The 24044-nt window shown below is 38.3% G+C and overlaps 1 long non-coding RNA gene across 6 annotated transcripts in view; it reads left to right on the forward strand.

The window, feature by feature from the left end:
• Positions 1–24044, forward strand: part of LOC137225829 (uncharacterized) — a 354758-nt gene that overhangs the window by 228452 nt on the left and 102262 nt on the right. The window contains exon 5 of one of the 6 annotated variants that reach the window (XR_010944049.1): positions 17932–19363. The exons of the other annotated variants lie outside the window; for them this stretch is intronic. This is a non-coding gene — a long non-coding RNA (uncharacterized lncRNA). Of the gene's footprint in view, positions 1–17931; positions 19364–24044 lie in introns of those variants that run through there. 6 annotated transcript variants of the gene reach the window in all.

A 24044-nucleotide genomic window follows, 5' to 3' on the forward strand; every position in this document is an offset into this window, starting at 1 on the left:
AGTGAGAGCATGTGTGTGAGCATCTGGGTTCCCCAGTTATGTGGGGTGATTTCAAAGAGGTCCACTTCTTTCTTGCCCCATCCAGGATACTGGGGCGTGCTGCACGGGAGAGCAGGAGGGGCTGGAAGAACCGCAGCCAGCGCTCTCAGAGGGCATCAAAGGGACACGGATCCTACTAACTACTTCATAGACTGCATCAGGAAGTCTGCCTATGAGCTGCTGGGGATCCCTCCAACTGGCCTACAGGCACCTCCAATGCTCTGAGTGCATCACCCCATCCTCTGCCCCCACCCTGTGACCAACTCCCTGTGCATGTCCCCGAGGGCAGCAAGGGCGAGACTTTGCAGATGACTAGTGAGCATGTGCAGAAAGCCAACCTGAGTCTGAGGGATTGGGAGAAGGCACACAAATGTGAGCATTCAACACTGCCCTGGGGAAAGCAAACCGGAGGCTGTCAGTATCTAGGCCGGATTGAGAGACAGCATGCAAGCTTAGGAATTCCCCCAGAAGGGAAGGAGGAGTGTGGAGCAGGCATATCCATAGAAAAGGTCTGAGAAATCTAAGAAGTCTCGTACAAAATCCAGAGCCTTTTGACTCAGAGCTGGGCTCCTTTGAATCATTGTCAGACTGAATATAAGCAGTAGCTGGTGGACGGTAGTGAAAAGAGCACAGCCCAGAAGGCTTAAGTACTAGAATCTAGTTCTTAATCTCTGTCATCAACAGTAGTGCATATAGAGATCTACTTGGAAGGCCCAAACTGAGATTTAATGATTAAATGAGATTTAATGATAGAACCATGTCACACTGTGTCTTTCTTCCTTCTATGTTCAGGTGTCTAATAGCACAAACTAATTTTTTTCTGGAAAATTAACTCAAAGAGTTTCAGTGATTAGGATTCACGCATATATAGGTATTTCTGGCTGATTGGAGCAACCCAGTGATTCCACACCACAAAGAGAAGAACAGATACCCTGAGGGGTAGTTCATTATAAGGAGAAGAAGCTGAACATGAGCAGGTAGATTTAGCAGTGAGTTCATAGGTTGAATTCAGAGAGCAAGAAGTTCTGGATATAGCATAACTGCTGTTACCTGAACTGATCCCAACCTAGGAAATGGATATATACCCTGAGAGTAAAAGGGTAGGCCAAAAGAACTATTTCACTAAATTTTGAAATAATTTTTGGACTACCAACCCAGGTTTGGGCTCCACTCCCATAGTATAGCACAGAGGGGAGGAAACATTCCCCTCTGGCAATGAGCATTTCCTTGTCATGGTACAGTAAGTCCTGGCAAATCTGTTGCCCAAGATATGAAGGTGGCAGTGCCTGGAGCTGAGAGAAGGCTGAATTGGATCATCTCTAAGTCCCCTTATGGGGACTTAAATTCTGTGAGTTCTAATATTATTGAATCTAAAACAGAGTTAATAAGCTCTCTTCTGGGTCTGAGAGGTAATACAAGGGCTAAAGGAAATCAAGAAGAGTCTAAATAACATAGTGTACACTGATTAGGGAGCAACTGCCAAGATGTCTCAAGGTGTTTAATTTCTTTCTTTTTTTTGTTGTTTTTTTTTAAATTTAATTTTATTTATTTTTTATACAGCAGGTTCTTATGAGTTATCTATTTTATACATATCAGTATATATATGTCAATCCCAATCTCCCACTTCATCTTAGTCCCCGGGCTCCTGTTTTCCCCGCTTGATGTCAATACATTTGTTCTCTATATCTGTATCTCTATTTCTGCCTTGCAAACTGGTTCATCTGTACCATTTTTCTAGATTCCACATAAATGTGTTAATATACGATATTTGTTTTTCTCTTTCTTACTTCACTCTGTATGACAGTCTCTAGGTCCATCCACATCTCTACAAATGACCCAATTTCGTTCCTTTTTACAGCTAATATTCCACTGTATATGTATGTACCACATCTTCTTTATCCATTCGTCTGTCGATGGGCATTTAGGTTGCTTCCATGACCTGGCTATTGTAAATTGTGCTGCAGTGAACATTGGGGTACATGTGTCTTTTTGAATTATGGTTTTCTCAGGGTATATGCCCAGTAGTGGGATTGCTGGGTCATATGGTAATTCTATTTTTAGTTTTTTAAGGAACCTTCATACTGTTCTCCATAGTGGCTGTATCAATTAACATTCCCACCAACAGTGCAAGAGGGTTCCCTTTTCTCCACACCCTCTCCATCGTTTGTTGTTTGTAGATTTTCTGATGATGGCCATTCTGACCGGTGTGAGGTGATACTTCATTGTAGTTTTGATTTGCATTTCTCAAATAATTAGTGATGTTGAGCAGCTTTTCATGTGCCTCTTGGCCATCTGTATGTCTTCTTTGGAGAAATCTCTGTTTATGTCTTCTGTGTATTTTTTGATTGGGTTGTTTGTTTTTTTAATATTGAGCTGCATGAGCTGTTTATATATTCTGGAGATTAATCCTTTGTTGGTTGGTTCGTTTGCAAATATTTTCTCCCATTCTGAGGGTTGTCTTTCTCTCTTATTTATAGTTTCCTTTGCTGTGCAAAAGCTTTTAAGTTTCATTAGGTCCCATTTGTTTATTTTTGTTTTTATTTCCATTTCTCTAGGAGATGAGTCAAAAAAGATCTTGCTGTGATTTATGTCAAAGAGTGTTCTTCCTATGTTTTCCTCTAAGAGTTTTATAGTGTCTGGTCTTTAATCCATTTTGAGCTTATTTTTGTGTATGGTGTTAGGGAGTGTTCTAATTTCATTCTTTTACATGTAGCTGTCCAGTTTTCCCTGCACCACTTATTGAAGAGGCTGTCTTTTCTCTGTTGTATATTCTTGCCGCCTTTGTCATAGATTAGGTGACTATAGGTGCATGGGTTTATCTCTGGGCTTTCTGTCCTGTACTATTGATCTATATTTCTGTTTTTGTGCCAGTACCATACTATCTTGATTACTGTAGTTTTGTAGTATAGTCTGAAGTCCGGGAGCCTGATTCCTCCAGCTTCGTTTTTCTTTCTCAGGGTTGCTTTAGCTATTCGGGGTCTTTTGTGTTTCCATAAAATTGTAAAATTTTTTGTTCTAATTCTGTGAAGAATGCCATTGGTAATTTGATAGGGATTGCATTGAATCTGTAGAATGCTTTGGGTAGTATAGTCATTTTCACAATATTGATTCTTCCAATCCAGGAACATGGTATATTTCTCCATCTGTTTGTGTCATCTTTGATTTCTTTCATCAGTGTTTTATAGTTTATTGAGTAAAGGTCTTTTGCTTTCTTAAGTAGGTTTATTCCTAGGTATTTTATTCTTTTTGTTGTCACGGTAAATGGTATTGTTTCCTTAATTTCTCTTTCTGATCTTTCGTTGTTAGTGTATAGGAATGCAAGAGATTTCTGTGCATTAATTTTGTGTCCTGCAACTTTACCAAATTCATTGACTAGCTCTAGTAGTTTTCTGGTGGCATCTTTAGGATTCTCTATGTATAGTATCATGTCATCTGTGAACAGTGACAGTTTTACTTCTTCTTTTCCAATTTGTATTCTTTTATTTCTTTTTCTTCTCTGATTGCCGTGGCTAGGACTTACAAAACTATGTTGAATAATAGTGGTGAGAGTGTACATCCTTTCCTTATTCCTGGTCTTAGAGGAAATGCTTTCAATTTTTCAACATTGAGAATGATGTTTGCTGTGGGTTTGTTGTATATAGCCCTTATTATGTTGAGGTAGGTTCCCTCTATGCCCACTTTCTGGAGAGTTTTTATCATAAATGGGTGTTGAATTTTGTCAAAAGCTTTTTCTGCATCTATTGAGATGATCATATTGTTTTTACTCTTCAGTTTGTTGATATGGCGTATCACATTGAGTGATTTGAAGAATCCTTGCATCCCTGGGATACATCCCACTTGATCATGGTGTATGATCCTTTTAATGTGTTGTTGGATTCTGTTTGCTAGATTTTGTTGAGGATTTTTGCATCTATATTCATCAGTGATATTGGTCAGTAATTTTCTTTTTTTGTAGTATCTTTGTCTGGTTTTGGTATCAGGGTGATGGTGGCCTTTTAGAATGAGTTTGGGAGTGTTCCTTCCTCTGCAATTTTTTGGAAGAATTTGAGAAGGATGGGTGTTAGCTCTTCTCTAAATGTTTGATAGAATTCACCTGTGAAGCCATCTGGTCCTGGGCTTCTGTTTGTTGGAAGATTTTAAATCACAGTTTCAATTTCATTACTTGTGATTTGTCTATTCATATTTTCTACTTCTTCCTGGTTCAGTCTTGGAAGGTTATAGCTTTCTAAGATTTTGTCCATTTCTTACAGGTTGTCCATTTTATTGGCATAGAGTTGCTTGTAGTAGTCTCTTAGGATGCTTTGTATTTCTGTGGTGTCTGTTGTAACTTCTCCTTTTTCATTTTTCATTTTATTGGTTTGAGTCCTTTCCATCTTTTTTTTGATGAGTCTGGCTAACGGTTTATCAATTTTGGTTATCTTCTCAAAGAACCATCTTTTAGTTTTATTGATCTTTGCTATTGTTTTGTTTCTCTTTCATTTATTTCTGCTCTGATCTTTATGATTTCTTTCCTTCTACTAACTTTGAATTTTTGTTTGTTCTTCTTTCTCCAGTTTGTTTAGGTGTAAGGTTAGATTGTTTTTTTGAGATTTTTCTTGTTTTCTGAGGTAAGATTATATTGCTATAAACTTTCCTCTTAGAACTGCTTTTGCTGCCTCCCATAGGTTTTGGATCATCATGTTTTCATTGTCATTTCTCTCTAGGTATTTTTTGATTTCCTCTTTGATTTCTTCAGTGATTAGTAACGTATTTAGTAATGTATTGTTTAGCCTCCATGTGTTTGTGGTTTTTTACATTTTTTTCCCTGTAATTTATTTCTAATGTCATAGCATTTTGGTTGAAAAAGATGTTTGATATGATTTCAATTTTCTCGAATTTATCAAGGCGTGATTTGTGACCCAAGATGTGATCAATCCTGGAAAATGTTTCGTGTGCACTTGAGAAGAAAGTGTAATATGGTGTTTTTGGATGGAATGTTTATAAATATCAATTAAATCTATCTGGTCTGTTGTGTCATTTAAAGCTTGTGTTTCCTTATTAATTTTCCGTTTGGATGATCTGTCCATTGGTGTAAGTGAGGTGTTAAAGTCCCCAGCTATTATTGTGTTACTGTCCAGTTCCTCTTTTAGAGTTGTTAACAGTTGCTTTATGTATTGAGGTGCTCCTGTGTTGGGTGCGTATATATTATAATTGTTATATCTTCTTCTTGGATTGGTCCCTTGATCATTATGTAGTGTCCTTCCTTGTCTCTTGTAATGTTCTTTATTTTAAAGTCTATTTTATCTGCTACTCCAGCTTTCTTTTGATTTCCATTTGCATGGAATACCTTTTTCCATCCCCTCACTTTCAGTCTGTATGTGTCCTTAGGTCTGAAGTGGGTGTCTTGTAGACAGCATATTAATGGGTCTTGTTTATGTATCCATTCAGCGAGCCTGTGTCTTTTGGTTAGAGCATTTAATCCATTCACATTTAAGGTAATTATCAATATGTATGTTCCTATTACCATTTTCTTAATTGTTTTGGGTTTGTTTTTGTAGGTCCTTTTCTTCTCTTGTGTTTCCCACTTAGAGAAGTGTCTTTAGCATTTGTTATAGAGCTGGTTTGGTGGTGGTGAGTTCTCTTAGCTTTTGCTTGTCTATAAAGCTTTTGATTTCTCCATCAAATCTGAATGTTATCCTTGCCTGGCAGAGTAATCTTGGTTGTAGGTTCTTCCCTTTCATCACTTTAAGTATATCATGCCACTCCCTTCTGGCTTGTAGAGTTTCTGCTGAGAAATCAGCTGTAAACCTTATGGGAGTTTCCTTGTGTGTTATTTGTCATTTTTCCCTTGTTGCTTTTAATAATTTTTCTTTGTCTTTAAGTTTTGTCAATTTGATTACTATGTGACTCGGTGTGTTTCTCCTTGGGTTTATCCTTCCTGGGACTCTCTGCATATCCTGGACTTGGGTGGCTATTTCCTTTCCCATGTTAGGGAAGTTTTCGACTATAATCTCTTCAAATGTTTTCTCGGGTACTTTCTCTCTTTCTTCTCCTTCTGGAACCCCTATAATGCAAATGTTGGTGTGTTTAATATTATCCCAGAGGTCTCTTAGGCCATCTGCATTTCTTTTCATTCTTTTTTATTTATTCTGTTCCATGGCAGTGAATTCCACCATCTGTCTTCCAGCTCACTTACCCATTCTTCTGCCTCAGTTATTCTGCTATTGATTCCTTCTAGTGTATTTTTCATTTCAGTTATTGTATTGTTCACCTCTCTTTGTGTGTTCTTTAATTCTTCTAGGTGTTTATTCTTTAATTCTTCTAGGTCTTTGTTCAACACTTCTTGGGTCTTCTCGATCTTTGCCTCCATTCTTTTTCCGAGGCCCTGGATCATCTTCACTATCATTATTCTGAATTCTTCATCTGGAAGATTGCCTATCTCCACTTCATTTAGGTGTTTTTCTGGGGTTTTATCTTGTTCCTACATCTGGTATATAGTCCTCTGCCTTTTCATTTTGTCTATCTTTCTGTGAATGTGATTTTTGTTCCACATGCTGCAGGATTGTAGTTCTTCTTGCTTCTGGTGTTTAATTTCTTTAAATCTTGCTTCAAATTGTATTTATTTCCTATGCTTAATAGGCAAATATAATTAACTAGTATTTAGTAAATATATTGATGTTTTAATATAGAGGTTTTTGAGTGGAGAAAAAGATTAAATAATCAACCTAATCTGTAGAAAATACCTCAGTCATTCAGGCCTAATGAGATGCTTCAATTTGTGAGATTAGATAACATGTATTAATTAGCACTACTAATACTGCAGCCTAGTATCAAGGAGAAGCCAACTAGTTTTCAGAGTCTATACCTTGTAAATTCAACAATATTCAAGTCCAGAAACATCACTTTCCCCCATTTGATTGTGGCCCCTTCTAGGAAAGCTGTGCTATACTTGTGCCCAGTATAATATTCAGCAACGTGGTTGCTTACAACATACCTTCAAGTATCTCTGTTTCCATTAAGGGAGTTCCCCTTTTTGTACCCTAATTCCTTCCCTGGCTACAGGAGGATTTGTAGTAAGAAAGGTTGGGTGATGAATTGTACCACAGTATGAAGAATATCCATATTCTCTCTAGAAGTAGAAATTAAGCATACATAATTTGTGTGAACATATGGACATATTTCTTCATGGTTCTTAATTCTGGATGCACTTTGGAATCACCTAGGAACTTTAAAAACTACTGATGCTTGGGTCCTGTGTCTAGAGAATTTGATCTCAGAAGTCTTGGGTGCAACCAGGACATCAAGAGTTTAAAAAGCTCCTCAGATGATTCTAACATGCAGTTGAGGCTGAGAACCACTATCTGATCATACTGAAGGCAGCTGCTTTCTTAACAGCTTTGCTTTTCTGCTACCCCAGCCCCCACTTATCATGAGCCACACCCTTTTCTTGGTTTCAAGTCTGAGACATTATATACAGTACATACTCTTCTTTATACATTAGAACATGTGGAGATCCAAGGCATCCTAATTCAAACTTTCTATAAACAAATATTTGCTTCAGTGGGAGAAAGAAGGAATACGAGGAAAATAGAAAGGGCTGAAAAATATCTGAACACAGTGATGACATAAGGCCTCATTGTGGTGGGCCCTTAAATGGACTTTTTCCCCTCTATATACTAATGCATTCTTTTTTCATGTATTTCAAGACACATAACCCTCCTTCCTCTGCTCTATAGAGCAGCAGGCTTGTAAATAACACACAGTTCCAAAAAGTATGCCAATTGATTGATCTTGAAACATGGTACTTTGACACTGATAAGGATGAATACAATACACAGAAATAGTTTAAGGTGAGTGGTTCTAACACATCTTTTTTTCCTTTATTTTAAATTGAGATGTAGTTGATGTACAATATTACACTAGTTTCAGGTGTACTGCACAGTGATTTGACATTTGTATACATTATGAAATAGTCACCACAATAAGTGTAAGTAACCATCTGTCCCCATAAGAGTTATTACAATATTACAGACCATATTCCTGTATATTACATCCCAGTAGCTTATTTATTTTATAACTGGAGGCTTGTACATCTTAATTCCCTTCACCTATTTCTCCCACACCCCTCATCCCTTCCCTGTGGCAACTACCTGTTTGTTCTCTGTATCTATGAGTCTGTTTTCATTTTATTTTATTTGTTTGGTGTTTTTTTTTTTAGATTCCACATAGGAGATCATACGGTATTTGTCTTTTTCTGTCTGACTTATTTCCCTTAGCATAATACCCTCTAGGTTCATTCATGTTGTCACAATGGCAAGGTTTCATTTTTATTTATGGTTAAGTAATACTCCATTGTGTGTATATATATGTATATACATGTATGTATATATATATACCACGTATTCTTTATCCATTCATCTATTAATGGACATTTAGGTTGTTTCCATATTTTGGCTATTATAAATAATGCTACAAAAAAAGTGGTGTGCGTATATCTTTTCAAATTAATATTTTTGATTTCTTTGGGTAAATATCCAGAAGTGAAGTTGCTGGATCATATGGTAAGTTCTGTTTTTAATTTTTTGAGGAACCTCAAAACTGTCTTCCATAAGGGCTACATGAATTTACAGTCCCACCAACAGTACATGAGGGTGCCCTTTTCTCCATATTCTTGTATTTGCTGTCTTTCTGTTGATTCTGACAGGTGTCAGGTGGTATGTCACTGTGGTTTTGATTTGCATTTCCCTGATGATTAGTGATGTTAAGCATCTTTTCATGTATCTGTTGGCTATCTGTATGTCTTCTTTGGAGAACTGTCTATTCAGGTCCTCTGCCCATTTTATTTATTTGTTTTTTTATTTTTAATTTTTATTTTATATTGGAGTACCATTGATTAACAGTGTGTTAGTTTCAGGTTTAGAGCAAAGTGATTCAGTTATACATATACAAGTATCTATTCTTTGCCAAATTCTTTTCCTGTATAAGTTATTAGAGAATACTGAGCAGAGTTCCCTGTGCTATACAGTAGGTCCTTGTTGGTTATCTGTTATAAATATAGCAGCGTGTATATGTCAATCTCAAACTCCCAATCTATCCTTCCCCCACCCACCCCCCATCCCGGTAACCATAAGTTCATTCTCTAAGTCTGTGAGTCTGTTTCTGTTTTGTAGTAAGTTCATTTGTATCATTTTTTTTTAAGATTTCACTTATAAGTGGTATCATATGATATTTGTCTTTCTCTGTCTGACTTACTTCATGATAATCTCCAGGTTCATCCATGTTGCTGCAAATGTCATTGTTTCACTCTTTTTAATGGCTGAGTAATATTCCTTTTTGTATATGTACCACATCTTCTTTACCCATTCATTTGTCGATGGACATTTCAGTTGCTTCCCTGTCTTGACTATTGTAAACAGTGCCGCAATGAACATTGGGGTGTGTGTATCCTTTCGAACCATGTTTTTCTCTGGATATATGCCCAGGAGTGGGATTGCTGGATCATATAGTAGCTCTATTTTTAGTTTTTTAAGCAACCTTCATAATGTTCTCTATAGTGGCTGTACCAATTTACATTCCCACCAATAGTGTAGGAAGGTTTCCTTTTCTTCACACTCTCTCCAGCATTTATTGTTTGTAGACTTTTTGACGATGGCCATTCTGACTGGTGTGAGGTGATATCTCATTGTAGTTTTGATTTGCATTTCCCTAGTAATAAGCAGTGTTGAATTGAGCATCTTGGTCATCTGTATGTCTTCTTTGGAGAAATGTCTGTTTAGATCTTCTGCTCGTTTCTTAATTGGGTTGTTTGGGGGTTTTTTGATATTGAGCTGCATGAGCTGTTTGTAAATTTTGGAGATTAATCCTTTCTTGGTCACATCGTTTGCAAATATTATCTCCCATTCTGTGGGTTGTCTTTTCATTTTATTTATGGTTTACTTTGCTGTGCAAAAGCTTTTGAGTTTAATTAAGTCCCATTTATTTATTTTAGATTTTATTTCTATTACTCTAAGAGATGGATTGAAAAAGATATTGCTGTGATGTATGTCAAAGAGTGTTCTGCCTATGTTTTCCTCTGAGTTTTATAGTATCCAGTCTTACATCTAGGTCTTTAATGCATTTTGAGTTTATTTTTGTGTATGGTGTTAAAGAAAGTTCTAATTTCATTTTTCTGCCCATTTTAAAATCAGGTTGTTGTTTTTTGATGTTGAGTTCTTTGTATATTTTGGATATTAACCCCTGATCAGATATATTGGTTGCAAGTGAAGGCCAGTTTCTGGTGGTACCTAAGAAACTCACTCTTCCTTATTCAACTACCTTAAACTTTGTAACTCTCAAGCTGCTTTGACTCTGGACTCTTCCAGAATATAGACTTGTAAATGTTGTAAGTCAAATACAAGCCAGTTTCCGTTTTGAAAAGTCACAAAGAGCATGAGGAGGAAGTGGGCTTTAATGCTATTCCTCTGTGACCTCTGCTATGAGTTTCACCACTCCACAGAGTCATCTATTAGAGTAAGTTACATTCATGGTGGGATTTTGTTAAGCCCTTCTCTTGCTTTGATTCTGTATATGGATTAAGCAACATGAATTCAGTTTAGGGCCTTTTGATGACCTCAGTGGAGGTAAAGCAGGGGTGTGTCCCAGCCCTTCCTACTTAATGTGATTTTTAATAACTTAATGCCACCTTTGGATCAGCTAGATCCAGGATTACCTCATCATATTCTTTCTCCTCCTCTCCTCATCTTCCTCCTTGTCCTTTGTCCTTGTCCTTGTCCTTGTCATCCCCCTCCTTCTCCCTCTTCCTCTCTCTCTCCCCCTCCTCTTTCTCTTCCTCCTCCTCCTCCAATACAGATGACCTAGTTTGGATAAGTTAGGAATGGTCCAAGCCCAAACAGTTTGAGATCCACAGATTAAAACCAGAATTAACATTTTGATAAAAGGTCTTCTACGTTATCTCACTTACAGAGTAAACATTACAGATACAAACAGATATATAGATAGATGGATTGGAGAGTAAGCCAAGTCATCTATTTATGTAGGTGTAAATATTGGCACCTGAGTGACCTTCAGGGTAGACTAGGAAGGTACATTATTCAAAATTAGGTATTGTATGGGTAGTTTACCAATAGTTTTGTTTTTTATGACTCTTCAATATCTATACGTTGACAGAAAACAATATTTCGGGAAAGGCATTGTTTGGTTCTCCTGCAGAATTGTGTTTATTAAATTGCACTTTGGTGTATGGTCATGGACTCTGAAAAGCTTTATAGTTCTAGCCCTACAAAACACAGTGGTGTATTTACAGCAATTGTGTTAAGGAGATGTTGTTTATCACATCGTCAAGGTTTTGTTTCTAAGGACCTGGGGAAATTCTCTCTGTTCTCAACATGATGTGTCATTGTGCTTATTTTGCACATCTGCTTTTTGTTTTGCTTTGTTTTGTTTTAATCTTCCAGACATGGAATCACTTGGCTGATTATGTTTCCTTTTTTGTGCTGGAAGCTCAGAATCAAATTTATGGTTCACTTAAAATCCTTTCTATAGCAAAGCAAGGTATAAATATATAAGCAGGCAAAAATGGTGGTAAAGATATGGTAAAAGAGACAAGGGGAGAACATCAAGTATGGAATCAGAGAACACCTCTTTCTTGAACTCCTTATTCCACATGACAAAGAACTCTTACCACCTACTACTGAGAGCTAGCCTTATTCAACTCTGTGTCCTCATGCTCAGACCAGTATCTGGCATTCAGTGGGTGCTCAATAAATATTTTCTGTATGAACAAGGAAAGCTCATCTCCTAACACTAATTATTATTAATTAGTGATAATAATTATTACCAAGAAGACTAACTTAAAGTCTTAGCTGATTAAAAATGTGATGAGATCCAGACTGATTTAAATACTATTTTAGACTTGACCTGGACTGATTTTTTGAACTGATTTTTATTTTCAAGTTATCCAGCTAGGATTTTAAAAATCAATAGCTAGCTAGGACAATATCCTTTTCCCTTACATGAGGAGGAGCTTCTTTCAAGCAGGTGGATGAATTTGTTATTACCTGACAAGAATCGTTTCTCAAGCCATAATTTTTCAACTATGGTAATAAAAAGTTAGTGGTACTATCTATGTATTGAAACAGATTTCACTCATAGATACCTGTCCCACTTTGGCATGTAGCCATGTTATTCAAGTGCTTTCTGAAGTTTTGTAACTTCACCTGCAAAAATTAATTTTCACAGTCTGTGCTGTGATCAGTGTCACTGCAGTAAATTGGTTGGCTATCTGCCTCAAATTCTTTTGGAATAAGGAGGGGTATAAATAAACAATTTTATAGAGTTTGTTGACTGAGGTTCTTGACAAATCAACCTAAGAGTAGAGATAATTGGTATGTATTTTCATTCAGATGAGTAAATCATGAATTTTTTTCAACATAACATGTCACATTTATATTTGTAAGGAGAATATTTACCTTATGAAAGACACCAGAGAGGCCATGTCACCTTGTTTCCTCATCTGTAAAAGGAGGGGGTTGGATGAGACCATCATGAAGGTTGTTTCCAAAGCAGATTGAATGAAACATCCATGGACAGTGGAAATATTACACAGAGCGAAAGGCTTGCAGAAGGATTCTGCATGACACTGTTTTTATTTTCACTACTTCAACTGAGGTTGAAGAATCCATTTTTTAACAAAGATGCAGGGTCAAACCCTAGCTGTTTTTTATGGAAATTAGACCTGTATTATTCTTTGCTTTTGTATCTTCAGTTGTTTGAAGACAACCATCTTATCAGCTGGGCCAATAAGATCATTAATGGAAAACAGTGCTGTGCACCAGAAGATCTTTACTCCTTGATCAATAGTTATTTACTTCTGAGGGGTTCTCAGCTTGGTTAATATAACCAAATAATTTTATTGATAGATAATATAACAATGAAAAATAAAGTTTAAGATAGAAGACGAATGAACATAGAACTTTCTTCAGGCATGAATATTATTATTTGGAAACTGTAATAGCTGCTGGAATGTTGGAAGGGCAGACAACAAAAGTATTGAATAATTGTCCTAGGACTATAATCAGACTTCCATTATTGACCTCTGTTAATATTCTACTGTAACTGTCTGCTAAATTGGTTCCTTGGGGCTTGAAATATACAGTGATGTTATGAGTTCTTATCGTAAATTGCCACACAGTAAAGTAGCAAGTCTCTGAAATAGTGTTGGTCCTAGTTTGATCAATACTCAATTCAAAGCAGTGCAATAGGCAACTGTTTCCATAGAAACACTGATGTCACAGAGGTTGAACAGGGGCTGTTACAACAAATCATTTCCTTTGAGCAGTTGTAATTGACTATATGTACAGTTTGCTGTCACTTGAGACCATTTACATCAAGCAAGTAACAGAACCGCATTAGTTATTCCAGGAGTAAGAGGGTTAGCTCTTCCTTTTGTGACCTTACAAATACCTAGGAGGATATTGCCATAGCAACCAGCAATATAAAAGGATGAACATTAAGGTAGCTAGCCTTAATTCAGTAGCATTCTTCTGGAAGCTGAAAGGTAGTTTTAATAAAGTTTACCTAGTTATAACATTAACACAAATCCTTTGCACCCCACAATAATGACTTGGTTCCTGTCTCACAGATGTCACCAATAACACAGACATTACAATTTCATTTGCACTTCATTTCCTGTTCCCCACCTTTGATTTTCCCTCGGCATCTAGTTGCTAAGGCAGCACACATGCACATTTGGCAAAATCTTGTTTACTGAGTACAGAGTTTGGCCCTGGAGAAACACTGAAGTCTGAAGTGCTTCAGATTTGAAAAGTGAGATAATGAGAGAAAGAAAACTTTGATAAAAAGTTAAATTTTTACTCTGGCTAAATAATCTCTAGATTTTAAGGACATGAAAGAAAACAGATGCAAGCTTAGCTTACTCTTGTTGTGTTCCCTTAGGCTAAAATCACCACCAGAATTGAGTTTCATATTCTAGAGTTTTTCATATTATCCCACTACCTTACCACAGTTCTTCTGGGGTAACTGTGTCCAATGACACATTTTGGAATATTTCACGTAGTTCTGGGGAAATTAAGAGGTTTGTGTATCCTTTGGTAGGTATACAGGCAGAAAATAGTATCAATGTGTTATCAAACTCCATGCCAAATCAAAGAGCATAGGCTAACAGGAGTATTTCTAGAAACATGAGAGCTAAATATGCCCAGACAGAATATCTAGTTTCCCGAAAATCTTGCCAGCATCTCACCTGAGCTTTATGTAGCAGGTGAAATTATCAAGAATGAGAAGCTTTAGTGGCATTAACATTGTGTTCACTGCCATTTGCAATGGTGTCAGGGATAGAAGGAGTTTACGGGGTGTGTCAGGGTCTAAACATGCATTTGCATCCAAAACCTAGCTAGCAGCCTGGAAAGAACATGCACTGCCCAGCTCAGCCATAACTGCAGTCATGATTAGCAATACTGTCGTCTTGGCATCTCCAGGAAAGAAAAATTATATATGGTCATCAATGAAGAGAGAAAGCAAAAATCCTTACAGGAGGTGTTTACTTGGAAAGGATTTTCTAACGCAGACCCACAATGATCAGCCTATAGATTTTTGACCAGTCTGCTGCATTCCTCAGGGTGAATCCTCAGAGGTAATAAAATTGAATTGCAATCAGTATTCTTTGATACTAGCCTGCCACTGACTGTTACTCACCTTGAACTAGAGAGCAACTATTTATAAGATCGTTTAGAGACACAAATCCAGTAAATTACTCTGTTTGGCCTTAAAAGAATGTTTGACTTGAAGCATAGAAATGACTATAAATCTTACAGGAATAATTTATAAGGCAACATAGTGAGCAGTGGTCCTCTGGTTACAATGGGTAAAGAAAGACAGTTTGAAAGGAAAAAGTGTTCTCCGCCCCCAGACCCCCTGCCTGAAGCCAGGGAAATTTTCCAGGGCCACACATACAGGAAATTTAGTAATGGCACCTGGGAGTCCTGAGAGAGAAGGGAAACAGCTGCCCTTTGCACGTATGCCCTTTCCTGGAGCAGTTCTTTTTCCTAGCTGGCCATTTTTCCTCTGACTACATGGCTTGGCAAGTGGAAAAAGAGAATGAGTCAGCTGTTACTGGGTACCCAGAGGGGTCTGTCAGTCAACAGCCCAGTAACCTTTCACAAAGGCATCCTACTAGTCAGAAAGGCTGGTTGAGAGGCGTGTGTGTGTGTGTGTGTGTGTGTGTGTGTGTGTGTGTGTGTGTGTGTGTGTGAGAGAGAGAGAGAGAGAGAGAGAATATGAGAGGCACCATGCATTCTAGCTGAATATGATAATTCCTAATCATGTACAAAAACATTTGAGTCAGTCTTAATACATGCAACATTTTACTGATTAACATATTATATTAGAGTAACATATCTTAATTTTATTAGTAAAAGAGTCTATCATTAGTTCAGAGAGTCTATGGATGGGAAAATGACATAGTGAAATAGAATAAAAAAGAAAAGGAAATCAGGAGAAATGAGTTATAAATTTGGCTTCTCTATATACTGGTTTGATTCCTTCTCCCACCTTCCTAACGATTTGTGAGTGAAATAGTCAAGGGGGACAGATATTTCAGTAGAACCCCTTCTCCCAAGTTAGAGACTTAAAATCCTATTAAATTTGTTATTTTTGAGCCTAGGGGAATACAAGGAAACCTCCCAAACTCATTGCTTCTCTTTTTTCATTTTGTATCTCAATAATTTAAAAATAGTTACAGAAAGGAATGGAATATTTCAAAAAATGTTTTCTCAGACCACATGAGGCTAATTTATTCACAAGTGATTTAATTTTTGATTTCTGAAACTCATAGGAGCACCAAGACCATCTACAATATTGCCAAAATAAATTTGCTGTGAGACTATCTACAACCAAAGATTACTCCATTTGAATTTGATTAATCCTAATGAGGTAATATCTACCTCATAGGGTGTTGACAAGGTTAAGCGGAATAGAAATTTTAAAGGATAAAATTTTGTTAAGTAAAGTATATGAGCATAAGTAAGTAGTTCTTCAGTGATTGGATCTTTTATTTCAGGGTTATTATCCCAAACATCAGTTCTTGTATGGCTGGAAGAGGCATGAGGGTTGAGCTGAATCTGTACAGATCCTATATTTCTAAAATATGGGTGTGTATGTGTGTTTACAATTTTCCTCCCTGTTTTAGAAGTGGAGGACAGATGAACAAAATCTGGCTCATTAAAGATTCCAGGTAGCTGGGTTTCTGCTGGTCAATATGTTGGTGTCATTATTGTCACCAGGCATAGTAGCACTCCTCTAAGACAGTGTGAGTACCTAAACTATGGCTTTTTGTTGGTGGTGAGAGGAGAATGAATAGGTTTTTTTTTTTTTTTTAAGTGTTTTCTATACAATATTGACTTAGTTTTTCTCAGTTTGGCAACTGCAGTGTCTGTGACTCCTTGGGACTAGGTGTAGCCAGTTAGTCTCCGGCCTCCTACCACTGTTGGGTTTTGCCTCCCCCCGGGCAGACGCTGACAGCCCTTGCCAGGCAGTGTTTGCTCTGTCATCCTGTGCCTGCCTGAGATGAGTGAGTCTGGGCTCCACTGTCTCTCAGTTACTGACTATCTGCCCGCTCCATCTCTCTCTGCCTGTGACACTATCGCCCAGCCCCCATTCTCTTCTCTTTTATTTTATTTTTATTTATTTATTTATTTATCTTTTTGCTGTACGCGGGCCTCTCAGTGTTGTGGCCTCTCCCGTTGCAGAGCACAGGCTCTGGACGCACAGGCCCAGCGGCCATGGCACACGGGCCCAGCCGCTCCGCGGCATGTGGGACCCTCCCAGACCGGGGCGCGATGATCGGCAGGCGGACTCTCAAACACTGTGCCACCAGGGAAGCCCTCTTCTCTTTTAAAAAAATAAATTTATTTATTTATTTTTGGCTGTGTTGGGTCTTCGTTGCTGCGCCCGGGCTTTCTCTAGTTGAGGCGAGCCACACGAACTTAGTTGCTCCGCGGCATGTGGGATATTCCCAGACCGGGGCTCAAACCCATGTCCCCTGCATTGGCAGGGGATTCTTTTTTTTTTTTTTTTTTTTTTTTTGTGGTATGCGGGCCTCTCACTGTCGTGGCCTCTCCCGTTGCGGAGCACAGGCTCCGGACGCGCAGGTTCAGCAGCCATGGCTCATGGGCCCAGCTGCTCCGCAGCATGTGGTATCTTCCCGGACCAGAGCATGAACCCATGTCCCCTGCATCGGCAGGCGGACTCTCAACCACTGCGCCACCAGGGAAGCCCCTGGCAGGCGGATTCTTAACCACTGCACCACCAGGGAAGTCCCCCAGCCCCCATTCTTAAAAGCTTTCTCTCCACCTTCACTTCTCTGATATTTCCCTTGGTTCTTCCTTGTTCTCTCTGGTTCCTCTTTTCCACCCCCCATCCCTTACATCTTGCGTTCTCCAGAAATCTGTCTTTGGCTTTATTCCCATTCTACCCTCTTTCTCTGAGGGTTCACATCTATTTCCATAGCTTCCATTCTTGGGCAATGATTCCCAATCCCAGATCCCATGCTGCTTGTCTCCCTGTGTGTTGGATTCTGAGACGTTTGAATAAAGTCAGTTAAGGAGATATTCCAAGGTGGAAGTCACTGTGAGGGATTTTATCAGGACTTCTAGAGCCTACTGGGGCTCCTTGGGGTAGGGTGGGTGTTTGTGTAGGAGCCAATACTTGAGGGGAGTAGAAGAGCCTATGGGGGATGTCTGCTTTGCAGTAGCTTAGGAGAAGTCTTCGAATTGTTAGAATTATTATTACTACTAGTAGTGGGGTACTAGTCCTAGCTAGTACTACCACTAGTGAAGTAGTAATACCAATAGAAATATAAGTATCTTTTAAAGGAGTAACACTTAAAATTATTTACAGGGAATCCCTTAAAAGGGGTGAACTCACCACCTTCTGTGACTAAATGAATACCTGGAGAGTGTGTGAGGAGCTGATACCCAGAGAGTGCAGGAGATGGCACCAGGGAAGGGGCCCGGGAGGTGAAGGAGCAACCTTCCAGCCATCCCAATGCAAGGATGTCATCCTCCTGTGTGACCGGCTGTGTCCTTCTCCTGTCCCACAGCCTGGCCTTGCCTTGGTTTTCAGCTGCTGACGTCAGGGCCACCTTCCTGTGATGTCAGCAGGATTCCAGTCACTGACCATTGTTTCCTGCAGGAAGTGATCCTTTGGCAGTGAAAGTGCCAAATCTTCACCACTAGACCACCAGGGGACTCCCCGCGCAGGAAGCAATCCTTTTAACAAGGCAACATTATTCTGGGTTCTGCTGACAACAGCGCAGGCCCCCCGACTGGGTTTTCCAGTCCCCTTTATGCTATTTGCAAACCTGTCAAGGAGAGACCAGAAAGGGGACTTTGAATCTCCTTTACTCATATCTTCTTCAACCCAGACTGAGGGGCTGAGTCAATCCCAAATTCTCAGGAGAGAAAATATGATTGGCCCAACTTGAGCCAGTGTAAAACCCCCTTTTGTGAAGGCGGGGTGATATAGTTATAAACATAGCTGCCAAGGGTTCACCCTGGAGGGTGAGGCAGGCAGCTCCCAGACAAGGGTGGTCGGTGGGGTCAGAGCAGATATTTCAAAGACCTTTTCTACACTTAAGCAAATGTAAAAAAATAAGTAAAATCATTTCTATGTTCTTAATTAAATAGCACCGATGCTTAGTGTGTTATCAGTTGGATCAAAATGTCATTTTATCCAGGAGTGGTAATGGATAATGTTGCTTAAAATGTTTCTAAGGGAGCAGACACACAGGACTAATGCTTACACTATCTGTGAGGCTTTGGGGGAGTCTCCTGAATTCATAATTAGTCTGATGCTAATGGCTCTTGAGCAAGGACCTGAATTCAACACCAGCTGAGCTCAGTCAGGCTGGGGGCCAGTGGTGCCCATCTGTAACCATGTAAAAGGGCAAAGTAAATGATTCAAATAGAGGTTGAATTCTGAATTTTGCTTAAGGCTGATGAGCATTACTTCCAGTTAATAGAGGTTAATCTAGGGCTTTTCTGGGGTAGGGGGAAGGGTGGGGATCTTGCTTCTATTATATTGCAATACATTTATAAAACATATTCCTATATGATGACTATGTGCCTATATGGGATGGGAAGCAAGATTTTACAGACCAGGTTTTTAATATCCAGTTTTGTTTTGTGTATGGATGTTTTTAAAGCACAGCTTGTAATCATGACCATATAGTAATATATCCCATATGAAACTAACTGAAATTGAAGAATGACCTGACAATTTGATTTAGGTATAAGAAATTTTTACAGCTTGGCCATAAGAATGAGATGTTCTTGGGGAAAAGTGGCGGGGGAGTGGGGTGGTGGTGGGATGAATTGGGCGATTGGGATTGACATGTATACACTGATGTGTGTAAAATGGGTAACTAATAACCTGCTGTATAAAAAAATAAATAAAATAAAATTCAAAAATGAGATGTTCTTTCCTTCCTCAAGACTTGTATGCAGTGTCTCTTTGGAAATAGCCAGGTGATCTTCCTGGGGCAAAATGAACCTTCTCAGGCCCTATGTCATCTTTGCTTTCCTGCCGTAAAAAAAAGAAACAGGGCAATGGAAATAAGTAATTTCAGCTGACAGAAATTTTGGTTTTGGATACTCAGGATAATGAAAAGAAAGACATTACAGGAAGATGGCAGGGAGGAGAGACCCTAATCTCATCTGGAGTTTGCTGAACTAGTTTGGACCTAGTTCTGTTATTTCTAATTTAGTGGGATGGCTTAGGCCTGACTTCTGTCTTTAAGGTTGCAATTGCTGGGTTTGCTGTGACTTAAATCTAATACTTACGCAGGAGACATGGAACTACTCTGTACTACTGGTGCCAGAACAATATTTATAAATACTTATGAATGATTAATATGTGATAAGCAGTATAATATTTTGCATGCATTGCTTTTTTAAAATATATAAATTTATTTATTTATTTGTTTGTTTGTTTTTGGCTGCATTGGGTCTTCATTGCTGCACGCGGGCTTTCTCTAGTTGCGGCGAGCGGGGGCTACTCTTCGTTGCAGTGCGCAGGCTTCTCATTGCGGTGGCTTCTCTTGTTGTAGAGCATGGGCTCCAGGTGCTCAGGCTTCAGTAGTTGTGGCTCACGGGATCTAGAGCGCAGGCTTAGTAATTGTGGCGCACGGGCTTAGTTGCTCTGCGGCATGTGGGATCTTCCCGGACCAGGGCTGGAACCCATGTCCCCTGCATTGGCAGGCGGATTCTTAACCGCTGTGCCACCAGGGAAGTCCCCTGCATTGCTTACTTAATCCTCAAAACAACTTTTCATAGTAGATACTGTTTTTATCCCCATCTTACCAATAAAGAAACCACTGAGAGGTTAAGTCAATTGCTTGAGGTTGCACTGGTGATAAGGGTTAGGGCCAGGATTCAAATCCCAACAGTCTGACTTCAGAGCCAAAGCATTTCACCACCATGCTCAGTTCCCAGGAACCATTTTGGCTCTGAGAAAATTGTTTAATCTTTGTGTCTAATTCCTTTGTCTTTAAAGGCCTGTAACAGCACTTCCTGACTCCCCAGCTCAGAGAAGTGTTCCGAGATTAATAGCAGTGTGTGTCCATTCAGCCTCTGTGGGTCTCTCCCTTATGCACCAAGCCTCCTTTGAAGTTGATAAAAGCCCTAGGTGTGTGTGAAGGGAAGCAGGGCCCTTGGTGGGTGAGGGGATATGTAAATATTGAGGGAACATATATAAATCACTTTTATTTCCTTGGAAAATTATCTACATAAACATCAAATAGCGTGAAATGCTTTGTATTGTATGTTTGCAGGTGACATTCTCCCATCTGTGAGATCCACATTTTGAAGTCACAGTCCATGGAAACTACCCTTAGAGAATAAATTTATGTTTCTCGGGTTTGTTCCTCAGGTAACCCACAAGCTTCTCAGGGGCAAGAACCAGGTCTGGTTCCTTTTTATGCTACAAGTTTCCTTATCTTCCTCTCCCCACTCCCTTTTAGCATTTGCTTTGGTACTTGGTACACAGTAGGTGCTCGGTGAAGCCTTGATGAGGGAATGGAAGCTTGGAGAGTCAGGTCTTTTGTAGTGATTTCTCAGTTAGCTTCATTACTAGTGAGGGAGACCACCTGGAAGGGCAAGAACTATTCTGGGAGAATTTTGACAAGAGCAATTTAAAAAAGCTAATTGCAAGAGAAGAGAGTATGAGGAATTGAGGCTAGACGTTAGGAAGAGTTTCTTGACCAAGTGGACTGTGAAAAGCTGGAAATTGTCTTATAGGACAAGGCCTCTATCTTTCTATACAGATTTTGAATATTGGGTTACTCAGTTCTCCCTGGAAGTAAGGGCATTGAGGCAGGAAGAGATGGTCTCCCATCTGGGCTCAGATTCCACAGCTGGAGAATGGAAGCAACAAAGAAACCATTTACCATGGATGGAGTGCAAAAGAGAGCATATTGGCAGACACTGTGCCACAGGAAATTTTTACTATTATAGTTATTCCAGTTAAACTTTCTCAGACAGAGTGATATCTCCTAAGGGTTCCCATAGCAGGTCTGTTTTTCAGATGTTAACCTATCTAATTTACTTTAGCATTTATCAAGTCAAGGTACATAAAAATCTACTTTAAAGCCAGTAACTACCTTCTCCCAGGAACTGAAACTTAATACCCAGAGGAATTTCATCCTTGGCATTCATCACTCCTGGACATCATTAATTCGGGTCCTTGTTTTCCTCAGTACCTTAAGGAAAAGAATATCATCATGGCAATTTTAATTACTAAGACAGAGAAGATCAGTGACTTTGATTTTCCAATCAATAGTCAGTAAATCAATCAATATTTTTTGTACCTGTTTTGTGAAAGTCATCATGCTATAATAAAATGGAATATTAAAAGGACAATTTAAGGGTAAGGAAGCTTCAGGAATACAAGGATAGGTCAACATTAGAAGATTTGTTAAAAAATAAAGGGAAAAACCAGATAAATCTCATAAGAGAAAAAATTTGATAAAAATCAGTATTAGTCTTAATAAAATCCTTTAGTTATATGAGATTATAATGATACTATCAATACTTTAAAATAATAAAAAGTATTTATTTAATGACAAAAGCTAGAGAAATTTGCATAAAAAGAAGAAATAAGAAAAGGATGTCCATTTTTACCATTATTATTCAATACTGTTTGGCAGTCCTAGCCAATGCAAGCAGACAAGGCAAGGAAAAAAGAGGTATAAATATTGGAGATAAAGCATTTTTATTTGCAGATAAGAATCAAATAAGAACTATTAGAATCAGTAAGAAAGCCAGAAAGCTGGGCAGTTATAAGTATACAAACAAAACAAAACAATAGCCTTTCAAACTAACTCTTTTGTATTTTTTAACCAAAACTTTCCGATTCAATAGAATGAGAAATTTCACTAACAATAGAATATAGAAACAACAAAATAGAAAATTTGTAAAAATAAACAATAAGAAAACTGTAAGACCTAAATTAAAAAAATATATATATATATATACTTTATATACATATAAAACTTAACTGCAAGGAATAAAAGAGGACTTGAATAAATTGAGATATAATTATAGGGATATTAACTATAGATATAAAATGCCATGTTCTTGGAAGGATTCAGTATTGTGAGGTACAAAATTTAATGCAAATGCAATCAAAATCCTAATGGGGGCTTCCCTCGTGGCGCAGTGGTTGGGAGTCCACCTGCCAATGCAGGGGACACGGATTCGAGCCCTGGTCTGGGAAGATCCCACATGCCACGGAGTGGCTGGGCCCGTGAGCCATGGCCGCTGAACCTGCGCCTCTGGAGCCTGTGCTCCGCAACAAGAGAGGCCGCAATAGTGAGAGGCCCGCGCTCCGCGATGAAGAGTGGCCCTCGCTTGCCGCAACTAGAGAAAGCCCTTGCACAGAAACAAAGACCCAACACAGCCAAAAATAAATAAATAAAAAATAAAGGAATTCCCTTAAAAAAAAAATTAAAAAAAAAATCCTAACTGGATTGTTTTTGATACCTGACAAAAATGATTATGTAATTCATTTGGAATACACAAAAATAGCCCAGAAAAAATTTAAAAGAGAAATGAAAGAGATGTTCTAAAGGAGATAAAAATGTATTTTAAAGATTTACTATTAGAACAGTGTGATACTGGCCTTTAAAAACAGAGATAAATCAATGAGCCAGAATAGAAATCCATGGGACACATCCAAGTATTCATCAGAATTTATTATATTGTAAAGGTAAAGTAGAAGGTTGGTTTATTCAAATAAAAGGTATTATGACAACATGCTAAGGTTTGGGGGGAAAAGTTTTGGTCCTTACCTCATGCTTTACATGTAAATGAATTTCAGATAAAGATTTTTTGTTTTATTTTATTGTATTGTGGGAAGCTGAAAATATTGGAGTAAAATATGAGTATTTTTATAATCTTCTAATAGGAGAAGACCTTCCTAATATAATACTAAAGGCTGAAACAACAAAGTTTTGATAGATTTAACTACATAAAAATGTAAAACTTTAGTATGAAAAAAACTTCAACTAAGTAAGGTTACCATGCTCCAGGTGTGTGCTTGTACCATCCATCTCTTACCAGATCTGATGGTTAAATTATTAGGAATTTTGCAAGCTGATTGTTAAATAGAGCCATCATTAAAAATTAAGTTATATACACTTGCAATTAAATAAATTGTATTAAGAACAAAGGTAATAAATATACAAAACAACTTATCTCTTCATAATTATTTTTTTACAGTTTGCTATTATGTGAGCTCTTGAATTTATGTGTATTATATCTATATGGGAGGAATATAATATAATCAGATTATAAGGAGGAGGACAACTGGAACCAGTGACTGGGATGCCACCAGCATCTTCCATTTCCATTCCTTGTCCTGCTCTACTATTTTCTGAATGTCAATATCTTCCTCTTTTAGTGAAGACCAGTTTCTTTCGCATGGTTGGGACATGTTAGCCAGCAACTATCAGA

This window comes from Pseudorca crassidens, chromosome 6, assembly GCF_039906515.1.
Source record: "Pseudorca crassidens isolate mPseCra1 chromosome 6, mPseCra1.hap1, whole genome shotgun sequence".
NCBI lineage: Eukaryota > Metazoa > Chordata > Mammalia > Artiodactyla > Delphinidae > Pseudorca > Pseudorca crassidens.